This window comes from Podarcis filfolensis (genome assembly GCF_964270895.1).
Source record: "Podarcis filfolensis genome assembly, chromosome: 3".
Classification (NCBI taxonomy): Eukaryota; Metazoa; Chordata; class Lepidosauria; order Squamata; family Lacertidae; genus Podarcis; species Podarcis filfolensis.
The window spans coordinates 13,102,304-13,114,576 of NC_139606.1; the positions used below are offsets into that span (position 1 = coordinate 13,102,304).

General features: G+C 43.4%; 1 protein-coding gene across 17 annotated transcripts in view; it reads left to right on the forward strand.

The window, feature by feature from the left end:
- Nucleotides 1-12,273, forward strand: part of PLCB4 (phospholipase C beta 4) — a 219,254-nt gene that overhangs the window by 93,621 nt on the left and 113,360 nt on the right. The window contains exon 4 of one of the 17 annotated variants that reach the window (XM_083606847.1): nt 6,526-6,613. The exons of 15 other annotated variants lie outside the window; for them this stretch is intronic. The gene's annotated coding sequence lies outside the window, so the exon portion shown is untranslated. Of the gene's footprint in view, nt 1-3,964; nt 4,151-6,525; nt 6,614-12,273 lie in introns of those variants that run through there. One more of the 17 variants, XM_083606835.1, reaches the window with a different exon arrangement.

Genomic DNA, 12,273 nt, shown 5'->3' on the forward strand with positions numbered 1-12,273 from the left:
AGTTGGCAGCTGCAGAATCTTTATTCTGGGTTACCCTGCAATTTGTATGGATTGACAGTATTTATTTCAGGCTTGAGGTTGGTCTGAAGAGGTTTCTGTGGCGATTAATGATGTCAGAGAAGAGTGACATCAGAGTGTTGTTTGCCAAAAAACAAGCTTAGGTAATGTTACCCTGGAGATGCAATTCCTCTGCTTTTCAGAGCAGAGAAAAACAGCTTCCCTCTAGTAGTAAACACTAAGTGCTGTGAAAAGTGTTCTCCAGAAGTATCGATCTGTGAGGCTGGAATGATAAAGGTGCTAAAGGTTTGTGTGTGGCAGGGCTGGCCCATGACATTTTGCAGAGCAGAACATGGAGGGTCCCACCCAGGGCCGGATTTAGGTTTGATAAGGCCCTAAGCCCTTTGTATGTCCAGCTGTCCTTTGTCAACAACAAATTGTTGCTGATTTTGTGATGAATATATGCTATATGGTAATTTATGGACCTAATAGGGATCTAACCAGTGATATTTTAGGGGACAGGCTAGCAGGTGGGGCCCATTACTTACATCATAGGAGCCTACACAACACAAAACACTGTTGCTGTATATAGATTTTATTTTATTTGTTTTTTATCTTATATTTTGGAAGTGTACATCCAGTTCACCCCCTTTAATTTTTTTGGGGGCCCCCAAGAAAGTGGGGCCCTGAACTATAGCTTGTTTAACTTATACATAAATCTGGCACTTGTCCCACCACTCCAGGCAAGGTTTGTAGTACCCAAGGCTCTTGAGGCAGAAAATCCCACTCCCTGACAGTAAGACTACTATAATAATAAATTACTCAGATAAAAAAATTCTGCCTCTTTCATAACAACCCAAATCAGCTTCCAGATGCAGTCATCTCACTCTGCCTAATGTTAGGATCAGCCCTCCTTTTTGAATGTAAACTCTTAAAAAAAAAAAAAGAGCTTACAAAATGGAGGTGTTCCAACCTAACCTTAAGTAATGCAAATGACTGCTGAAGACTGATAGGGACAGTGCTATTTTGCTATTATTTTTTTTAGTCGGAGCTAATGAATTGCCATGCCTGTGGGATGCAGGTGGTGCTGTGGTCTAAAACACTGAGGCACTTGGGCTTGCCAATCAGAAGGCTGGAGGTTCAAACAGTGGCGGAACTTCATGCTCTGGCACCGGGGGGGGGGGGCGGAGAGCAGGTGTGAGTGTGACGTAGTGCACGTCCTGGGGGCGTGGCATGCTGCCTGCGGGGGCATGGCACCCAGCGCAGGGGGGTCAGCCGCAATGGCACCACACTGGGATCGTGCTGCCGGGCCGGGCTGTATGCTCCCCCCGCACTCCTCTTCCTCTGCCAGTGGGTTCAAATCCCCGCAACGTGGTGAGCTCCTGTTGCTCTGTCCCAGCTCCTGCCAACCTAGCAGTTCGAAAGCACTCCAGAAAGTGCAAGTAGATAAATAGGTACGACATTGGCGGGAAGGTAAACGGAGTTTCTGTGCGCTCTGGCTTCCGGTGTTCCGTTGTGCCAGAAGCAGTTGAGTCCTGCTGGCCATGTGACCCGGAAAGTTGTCTGTGGACAAACGCCGGCTCTCTCGGCCTGAAAGCGAGATGAGTCCCGCAACCCCATAGTCGCCTTTGACTGGCCTTAACAGTCCAGGGGTCCTTTATCTTTTGCCTTTACCTGCCTTTTTTGTACAAATAAATGTGGTTCATTCATTACCTTGTTATTATAGACCTCTGGTAAGGGAACCTAATATGCAGGAACAGGGGAGTAAAAGCAAGTTAAGAAACCCCAGCCTGGTCCAAGGTGCAAAGGACATAATACTCATGAACATGGTGAGCAATGTGTTGGCGTGCCAGGCAGTGTGCCCTTGTTATTCAGGTGAACAGCAGTTGTGGGCTGGTACATTGGCCAGTTTCTCTCTCCTTCAGCATCAGCATGACATCACAATGGCCTGTGTCTGTGTCTCTCCTTCTGGTTGGACACATCCGTGTGAGAACACAGTGGCCAGTCTGTGAAATAGGCAGCATCAGCATGAGATCACAGTGGCCAGTTTTTCTCCCTCAGGTGGCTAGCATGGGCCATAGTGGGCAGCCCCTGTCCTTCAGGCACGAAGAATCATCTTGTGGGGTGCAGCATTCATTCCTCTTCGTTCCTCTTCCACTCAGGCAGGCAGTAACATGTGGGCAGAATATTTATTTCTCTTGCGGAAGCTGCCAAAAGCAGGTACATGTCAGCACAATCTCTTTCTTGGTGAGCTGGGCTTAGTTGGTAGCAGATGGTGGGCCCTGTATGTTCTTCTCTTAGTGAGGTGGTCAGCAGAAGTATGAGTGTAGTGGTCATCTCACCGAAATGGGCAGCAGCAGGCGGACAGAGAAGCAGCAGGCAAGGCAAAGAGCTGGCAAGTAGGCAATCCATCTATTACAGGGCCTCTCTACTTATGGGAAGTGGATGTGGGTGGCGCTGTGGTCTAAACCCCTGAGCCTCTCGTGTTTGCTGATCGTGAGGTTGGCAGTTCAAGTCTGTGTGAAGGGGTGAGCTCCCATTGCTCTGTCCCAGCTCCTGCCAACCTAGCGGTTCGAAAGCACACCAGGTCAAGTAGATAAATAGGTACCGTAAATGGCGTTTCCATGCACTCTGGTTTCCCTCATGGTGTCCCGTTGTGCCAGAAGCGGTTTAGTCATGCTGGCCACATGACCCAGAAAGTTGTCTGTGGACAAATGCTGGCTCCCTCAGCCTAAAAGCGAGATGAGCACCACAATCCCATAGTCGCCTTTGACTGGACTTAACCATCCAGGGGTCCTTTACCTACATTTCTGTGTGCAAATTAAGTCATCTACATCAATGCAGAGTTCTTGCTCCTCCCAGAGAATGAGTTAAGTTTAAAATCCTATCAGTGGAGGTAGCTAGCGTAAGCCATGATGGGCTTCCTCTGTTGCGCTTGCAAAAGCCCTATGCTTTGCACAGCCTTCTGTAAAGTGAATCTGGAGTTAAGGGGCATGCTTTGGATGACAGTGTGGCTGAGCCGTACATGGGAGAGGCTGTCTTCTCCAGCAGCAGAGACTGAACACATGTTGTTTCAGTGGGAGAGAGGAGTATTGCGAAGAGGATGGCAGGCAACAGTGAAGGAGGCTGATACTGCGACAACACAAACTGTGGTTAGATGTCAGCATGATTATATAGTTGTGTATACAGTTGTTATATAATTGATTTTAAGCTGCTATAATAATGGTTGTGAAATGATTTAGAATCATTCCTTTGATTGTCAGAATAAATAAACCTGCTGCACTCCTGAGAGGCAAAGGCCTTCTGAAAGGAAACTGGGATTGTCAGTTTGAAAGTGCCGGTTAATATTGGTTATAATAATAATTATAATAATATTTTATTTATACCCCACCCTCCCCGGCCAAGACTCAGGGCAGCTAACACTGAATAGAAATACAGTAAAAACATTTTTTAAAAGTTGATTAAAATATGTTAGAATACAGTTTAAAATGCAGCTTAAAATGCAGCCTCGTTTTAGTGGTAGCCTATAAATCAAAGCCATAAGGGGAGAAAACGTCAAATATTCACTGGGGCCAACTATCCATGCTGGTCCTACATGGGCCAGCAAAAAGAGCCAAGGGAAAATTGATATACAAATCCCATATAAGGGGTTCCATCAAAAATATATAAATGAGAGGGGGGTTTAGACTGAGTCCAGCCCAAAGGCCAGATGGAACGCCTCTGTCTTGCGGGCCCTGTGGAAAGATGTCAAATGCCGCAGGGCCCTGATCTCCTGCGGTAGGGCGTTCCACCAGGCCGGGGCCAGAGCTAAAAAGGCCCTGGCCCTGGTTGAGGTCAATCGTAACCTCCTTGGGGCTCAGGACTTCCAAAGTGTTGTTATTTATGGACTTTAAGGTCCTACACGGGGCATACCATGAGAGGCGGTCCTGTAGGTACTGACCCTGTACTCCACCGGGAGCCAGTGCAGCTGGTAAAGCACTGGATGAATGTGATCCCATGGCAAGGACCCCGTAAGGAGTCTCACCACGGAATTCTGCACCCGCTGGAGTTTCTGAGTCAGCTTCAAGGGGAGCCCCGCATAGAGCGAATTACAGTAATCAAGCCTGGAGGTGACCATCGCTTGGATCACTGTAGCCAGATCGGGGCGAGAAAGGTAAGGGACCAACTGCTTAATACGGCGGAGATGGAAAAATTGCCGTAGCTGCAACCTGTGCCTCCATAGAGAGGGAGGCGTCGAAGGTTACACCCCAGCTTTCGACAGAGAGTGATCATAAGTGGCAGATTGAAGATTTGGGATTGTAGCCCACTAAGATTTGCTCAAAGTCGACCCGGTGACATTACAGACCCAAATATGTCATGACCATTAATTTCAGTGGGTCTTTGTTAAGTGTGACTAATGTTGGATACAACATTGGGCGTTTTTTAATTAAATGGAACTCAGTTGCTGAAACAAATAGGAATTTCTCCCATACAGGTTTCCAACCACTCCATCCACCCCCCCTTCTGGTTTTCTGTTCTGTGGTCATTGCCTCCAGGGGTCAGCCATCATTCCTGGACTTCACTGGGCTCTTTTGGGGTCCCCTTCTTATGGTTTTAGGGACACAGGTGGCGCTGTGGGTTAAACCATAGAGCCTAGGGCTTGCCGATCAGAAGGTCGGCGGTTCGAATCCCTGCGACGGGGTGAGCTCCTGCCAACCTAGCAGTTAGAAAGCACATCAAAGTGCAAGTAGATAAATAGGTACCGCTGTGGTGGGAAGGTAAACGGCGTTTCCGTGCGCTGCTCTGGTTCTCCAGAAGTGGCTTAGTCATGCTGGCCACATGACCCGGAAGCTGTACGCCGGCTCCCTCGGCCAGTAAAGCGAGATGAGCACCGCAACCCCAGAGTCGGCCACGACTGGACCTAATGGTCAGGGGTCCCTTTACCTTTACCTCTTATGGTTTTAGCCCCTAAAGTTTGCCTGTACTTTTGCAACCTCAAGGATTCTCCCTAGTGTGTGATTTGTGCCATTTGGCTCCATAAGGATCCACACTTGGTGAATTTCATTTGCTTTAAATATATATTATGGCTATAGTAAAGGTTAGGGTTTACATAACTAGACCCAATATATTTCAAATGGATGTTTCATAAGCAGATGCTTTAATCCCAAAGCTCATGTTGCTGAGACAGATATTTAAAATGGCTTGTGTTTTTGCTGTTAATTAGCTGTTTTGCTTTAAAGCAAGGTGGATTTGATTTAAATCAAATCGATTTAAATCACGATTTAAATCACTAGTCAGTAAGACTTGATTTAAATATGTCTTTTTTTAGCAGAAAGATTCATTCTTGCTGGTATAATCTTAATATTTCATTTTTGGAATAATAAATTTTCAGAGTAGCTTTTACAGGTATATCAAAAATTACTGATTTGGTTATACTATTAGAAATACACAGACAGATAATTATGAACTTATTGTGAGGTTTAATAAGTTAATAACTTTTCTGCTCTACTTTATTGGAAGGAGAAAAATAGTCATTTCCTTAACAACAATTTAAACAATTTATTTAACTAAAGCAATAACATTACAGCATATGTATCCATGTTTGTTACCTGATGTGGTTAAACGTTGTTGTGTTTTTAAAAAAACTTAGACTGAGTTTTAGCACACATGAAAAACTTAAAACAAATCCTTATTTCCTGGAATATAATGTAACTTAAATAGAAAACTATCTTTAGGAAGATTTTTCCTACAAAAGCATTTTATTTTTAAAAAAACTGATTTAAATTTTTAAAAAATCCAATTTATATTAAAAAATCTGATTTTTTAATTTTTTAAAAAATAAAAAATCATTGATTTTTATCCACCCTGCTTTAAAGATACCCTTGCAGAGCATCATGCTAAGTTTTCACGCCTAATAAATACCTTCCAAGTAAATGACAAGGTGTGTTGGTGACTTTATGTCTGTTTTTGAACTACAGTTTGTAAGGGGTTTGGTTAAACGGTGTAATCAGAGTTGCAGCGAAATCTACGAAGTAGTTGGCAGGGTGCGAGCCGTTGAAGTGCCCCATCTGTAACTTCTACAACCAGGGCAAAATAGGCAGTGGTTGAGTGAAGGTTTGCTGCCCATTTCGTACAGCCAATGAGTTTCTTCTGAAGATCCTATCCTTTCTCCCACCAAGTTGCCTAAGCAACCGCTTGAGTCTCCCTATAGTAAGCAGTCACCTTGACTGGAGAGTGAAAAAGAGAAGCCTTACAATTCATCAGAGAAAGTGGAAGGGAGAGTTGCAGATTCCCAAGCCCAGAGGAAGCCTGTGTGGCAGATGTTTTGATGAAGAGACGGCTATTTATCTACAACTCAGAGGACTGAAAAATACTCACAACCCAGGAGCATCTGCTGAGGGGCATTTTACTGTCTAATCCAGGAGCCACTGGGGGAAGGAACAGCTCTCCAGAGTTCTGTCATATATTGCGGTCTGGTGGGTGTCAATATAAAGTTGGCATTCTTCTTGCGGCATTAGAAAGTTCTCCTGTTTTCCCTGTCTGTTTAAGGGATAGACAGTAAGAAACGTAGTGCTTCCTCTGTGACAGGAGATACAGTCCCCAAGGATTCAGCTGAAAAGAAAATCTTCTTTAATCTGTGAGTATAGCGCTGCTGGCTTGCTTAGTTGTTGTGTACTTTGCAAGGGCTACACCGTCCTTGATTTTTGAGCACAGGGAAGGGCAGCGCAGAAGCCACAGCAGATGAGAACAACAGAAAGGTAAAAGGTAAAGGTAAAGGACCCCTGGACGGTTAAATCCAGGCAAAGGCGACTATGGGGTTGCGGTGCTCATCTCGCTTTCAGGCCGAGGGAGCTGGAGTTTGTCCACAGACAGTTTTCCCGAGTCATGTGGCCAGCATGACTAAACTGCTTCTGGCGCAAAGGGACACCATGATGTAAGCCAGAGCGCATGGAAACGCGGGTGGTGCTGTGGTCTAAACTACTGAGCCTCTTGGGCTTGCCGATCGGAAGGTCGGCGGTTCGAATCCCCGCGATGGGGTGAGCTCCCGTTGCTCAGTCCAAGCTCCTGCCAACCTAACAGTTCGAAAGCACACCAGTGCAAGTAGATCAATAGGTACCGCTGTGGCAGAAAGATAAAAGTCTTTCAAGCGTGCAACAAACACAAGAATACTTGTTCAAAAGCTGTGTTTATTTTGAAGCACCTTTATCCTGTTCTTCAGCTGAGGAAAAGCTCCCAGAGTAGCTTACTAATAACGCGCTGTGATTGAGTGCAGAGGTCCTGCTGCCAGTTAATCATGAGTTGTGCCAGGAAGGGTGGTGTTCATTTCCCCCCATTTAATGAGCTCAGTGGGGAGGGCCAGTTTTATTGTCAGCATAAAGTTCCATTGCTGTGGGGTGCATGATTGGGGGATGAAGGGCTGGGACCCCCCTCCTTTGGCAATCCTCACAGAACTCTAGCCCAATGGTTGTCATTAATTTGATTTGAACTGATTTTATAATGAAATTATTTTAGAATGTTGTATTATTTTTTACTGTTGTTAGCCACTCTGAGCCCGGCTTCGGCTGGGGAGGGTGGGATATAAATAAAAGTTGTTTATTATTATTATTATTATTATTATTATTATTATTATTATTATATGTGGCGACAGCTGCTTTGTAGCTTCCATGGCTCTGCCTCAGTTTGGGTGCTCACTTGCAGAATGACTACAATTTTGTGATTCGATGACGGCACCAGCGTGGCATTCTTTCAGGGTTTCTGAACCATTGCGCTGGCGTGCCTCATGTTCCCCCACTGTTGTGCAATTTCTACTGTATTCCATAGCTCTTCAGCATACATCAAGTGTTAGGCTCACATCCTTAATTCTGTTGCTGTATTCTCATGGTGTTTTCACCTTGGGAATCTGTTACTCTGAAGTTCCCCCTTGACGGTTTGCTCCTTGGCAAGGTTCCAAAAGGAGCTGAGCTGAGTCGAGTGGGGGGGGGGCATCCATCTAGTTTACAGTAGCATCAGTAATCCTGTGTTTTGCTTTCTCTTGGCATCATTTAATTTTGCTGTCCTCTTAAGCTGCACTTCCTCTTAGTCAGAAGGAAATTAGTTTCCCAGTTTAAACACAACTCAGAATTGTGAATTGGACTGTAGCCCACTTTAGATAATGATCTATTCAGAGGTTATCCATGATGAAAGCTGAACCAATGTTTGTTTTGTTCATTGGTTTATTTGAAATATTCATATCTTGCCTTTCAGCCTGACAATGGGCACTGAAAGTCACCAGAAGGTCAAGCTCAATTTACTCCCCTAAGGTGGGATCCCTACATGGCTATGAGGGACACTGGTCGCGCTGTGGTCTAAACCACTGAGCCTCTTGGGCTTGCCGATCAGAAGGTCGGCAGTTCGAATCCCCACGACAGAGTGAGCTCTCGTTGCTCTGTCCCAGCTCCTGCCAACCTAGCAGTCGGAAAGCACGCCAGTGCAAGTAGATAAATAGGTATCACTGCGACAGGAAGGTAAGCAGCGTTTCTGTGCGCTCTGGCTTCAGTCACAGTGTCCCGTTGCGCCAGAAGCAGTTTAGTCATGCTGGCCACATGACCCGGAAAGCTGTCTGTGGACAAATGCCAGCTCCCTTGGCCTGAAAGCGAGACGAGTGCTGCAACCTCAGTCACCTTTGACTGGATTTAACCATTCAGGCGTCCTTTACCTTTTACCTTTTTGGTTTTCTGAGACTGGTGGTCGAGCCTCTAGGAGGAATTCATTGTAGCACTAAGTTGGTTGTTTCACCAATGCAAGTATTTCTGCTTCCATGATGGAACCATTTCCCCTCTCTGCCCCCATGCATGTTATTCTGGAGCTTCTCCTGACATCCCACCCTGAATCAGTGTGGAGTCTCACAGGAGGGGAAGAGCAGGAAAAGGCCTGTTTTGCTAAGAGAAGTCCTTGTGTGGTCTTCAGCTAGTGGGACTCATTAGTTGAATCCAGCCCCAGAAGTTCAAGAGCGGCACTTGTGGAATGACGTGTGGCACATGGCAGCACTTTGTGTGTGTTTGGAGGGTGGGGGAATTGTTGTTGTTGTTTGTTGTTGTTGTTGTTATTTATTGAATTTATGTATTGCCCTATACCTGGGAGTCTCACAGAATAAAATCAAGATATAAAATCACGAAATAAAATACATAATAAAAAAACAACCCAATAGCACCCCCCACAAAAAACACATTTTAAAAGGCCATAGGACACAGCAAAATAAAATATCAACAGTTAAAAAGTAATTAAATTGTAACAGAATTTTAGAAAAAGAATATAAAAACAAATCTGTTAAAACACAGAGAGTAAAAATAGCACAGGACTATTAGAAGTTTGTACTTGATTTTTTTATTTAAAAACACTTAATATGAAAATAAATAACAGGTGTAAATAATAGAGGAAAGGTTTTATAACCATGTAGGCAGTAACTGAATAATATTCTTTAGCCTTTCTGCATTGAAAAAAATAAACAAACTGGAGAGCACTGGTGCAGGACTGGAAAAACAACATCCAGCAAAGGGAGGAATAATGGAAAAACCTACATGAGCATTTGGCCATTTTGAAGAAAGATTGTATACACAACTGACAGACAGATTACTGGACGTCCCTTTATCTATTTCTTTCTCTTTCGTCTCTCTTTACTTTTATCTTCCTTGGTAGTTTTGTTATTATTATTCTTATATTATTATTCTCTCTCATTAAGTAAGAGCTATATACAGTGGTACCTTAGTTCTCAGGCTTAATTTGTTCTGGGAGTCCGTTCGACTCCCGAAACCTTTCGAAAACCAAGGCACAGCTTCCAACTGGCTGCAGGAGCTTCCTGCACTCAAACCGAAGCCACACCAGACGTTCAGCTTCCAAAAAACGTTCGCAAACCAGAACACTTACTTCTGGGTTTGTGGATTTCGGGAGCCGATTTGTTCAACAACTAAGCCGTTTGAGAATCAAGGTACCACTGTACAGATAAAAGTGAAGGGCAATGTGGACTAGGGCTGCCATATGTCTGTAATCTCCTGGATATAGCTGGGATTCATCCACTGAAAATGGCTCCCATGCGAAATTATTGAAAAGTGGCAAAAATGTCCAAGACAACACTTGTGTGTATGGCAGCCCATATCTGAAGTGTTCGGATTGTTGTTGGGTTTTTTTGGCAATTTTTCTAAAAAAATAAGTTAGAAACTTCTTCTTCCCCTTTGTGTCCAGATCTTCACTTTTTGAAAACTGACAACCAGTAAGGGGAGATCATGAGTTCAGGTGAAAGGTGGAAAGGCACATCTTCCTCTATAGGGGATGAAAGTTAAGATACAGTGACGAGGGAGGATCTTGTAGATTCTTTTCCCATTCCTTCTTCCTTTAGATCCTTTCTTTCTTTCCTTTCTTTCCTGTAGATTAGTTTGCTGCTTTTATTGTCTTTTGAAAACTTCAATACCTCCCCCCCCAAAAAAAGTTGCAGACACCTAAATTATCCCAGTGCACTCTCACCCAATCTATAATAGTGACTTCTTCTTAAAGCATCATTTAACAGTATACATGTCTGTAACTGGTCCTCAGCATATGGGTTGTTTATTATGATGTAAGCCAATGTTGTTTAGAACTGTCACCATAGCTTATGTTAAAAAGTTACTTGATAGTGAACCATTAAGTTCATTATTTTCTACACCGACTCTTCAGGATTTTAGGCAGGTGTCTTTCCCAACCAGACCAGGAATTGAACACGAGAATTCTGCATGCAAAGCATGCACTCTGCCTACTGAGTTTGGAATAAATCAGCATTTATTAGTTCACTGAACGACTGTGGGTGTTGAGGTTTCTTTGAGTGTCGGGTCATCATGTACTTAGTTTGCAGCTAATGACAAACTAACAAAAGTGGGCTATCTATTCATCATTTAACAAGTGGTGTCAAGCCTTCCCTTCTAATTTATCTCCAGTGAAAGATAATTTCACTTTTCTCTCCCACATTTTCAATCTCTGTTTATTACTACTCTATTGGTGCACAACACTCAGGGCTGAAACAGTCATGTTGACGGCCATGTGCAAAGCCCATGAAAATGTCCCACCTGTGACCTGTCAGATATGAACACACTTGCTCTGGAAGTTGACTCACTTGCATGCCAGCTTTAGGGGGCTCTGAGTGGATGGACCACTGCTAAGTTAGAACTCTGCATGAAAATGGGCTAACTTGCATACCAAGTGGTTATTCTTAATGTGTGTGTTGCTTCCTTGCATTTAGCCATAGCCACCATCATGTCTGCTGTCTTTCTGTCACTCTCTTGCATGGAGAAATATACTGAAGAAGAGGAAAGTGGGGAGGAACGGTTGTGGTGGTTTAAACTTTAAAATCGGGAAAGTCTGAGAAAATAGCTTACTCCTTTTTTTATATAATGAATTTTATTCGTATTTTCCACACAACAACAACAACACGAAAGCTATCAAAAAATAACAATACACAACACCCAGAAATCAACATTCGAAAACTAAAAAAACCAAAACCAAACCAAAACAAAAACAAAACAAACAAACAAATCCATATCTTACAAGTTAATATTATAAACCCTAAAAAACCAACAAGACATTGACAGCACCTCCTTTATCTCTCAGTGTGTCTTCCAGTTTTCCTGTTTTCTTTATCTACTCTATCCTAACATCTAGATATAAATCCTTCTTTCATATCCTTTCACTTCACAAGGTTATTCCAGACTCAGCCAGATTTCTGCCCTCGAACCTTGACTTTTGAGGTATTCATTTAGGCACTCCCATTCTTTTTTTACTTCACTTTTTGGTTTTTGTCTTATTATATCTGTCAATTTGGCTAATTCTAAGTATTCTGAGAGCTTACATAGCCACTCTCCCTTGGTGGGTAACTGATTCCCTTTCCAGTACTTAGCCACCAGGATTCTTGCTGCAGACGTTGCGTATAAGAAAAAAATAGTTTTGTCTTTTGGAATATCGTCATTTAAAATTCCTAAAAGGAATGCCTCTGGCCTTTTACTATGTGATATTCTTAATATTTTCTTTATTTCTTCGCTTACTCCTTTGCTTCTGGTTCCTCATCCTGAAATTCAACTCTTTCCTTTGAAACCCTGAAGGGACTCAGTTCTTGAAACTGTGAGTAAGACCTGAAATGCAGCAGTACTATCTTCTGATAAACTGTCCAACATTAGGTTTTCTGATAAAGCATTCAGTGTGTGTTGTTGACTAACTGCATTCTAGTCTTTTGATCCAATTAATCCTAAACAAAATCAAACTTCTACGTTCAATTCAATAGGATCATGATGTGCTTTC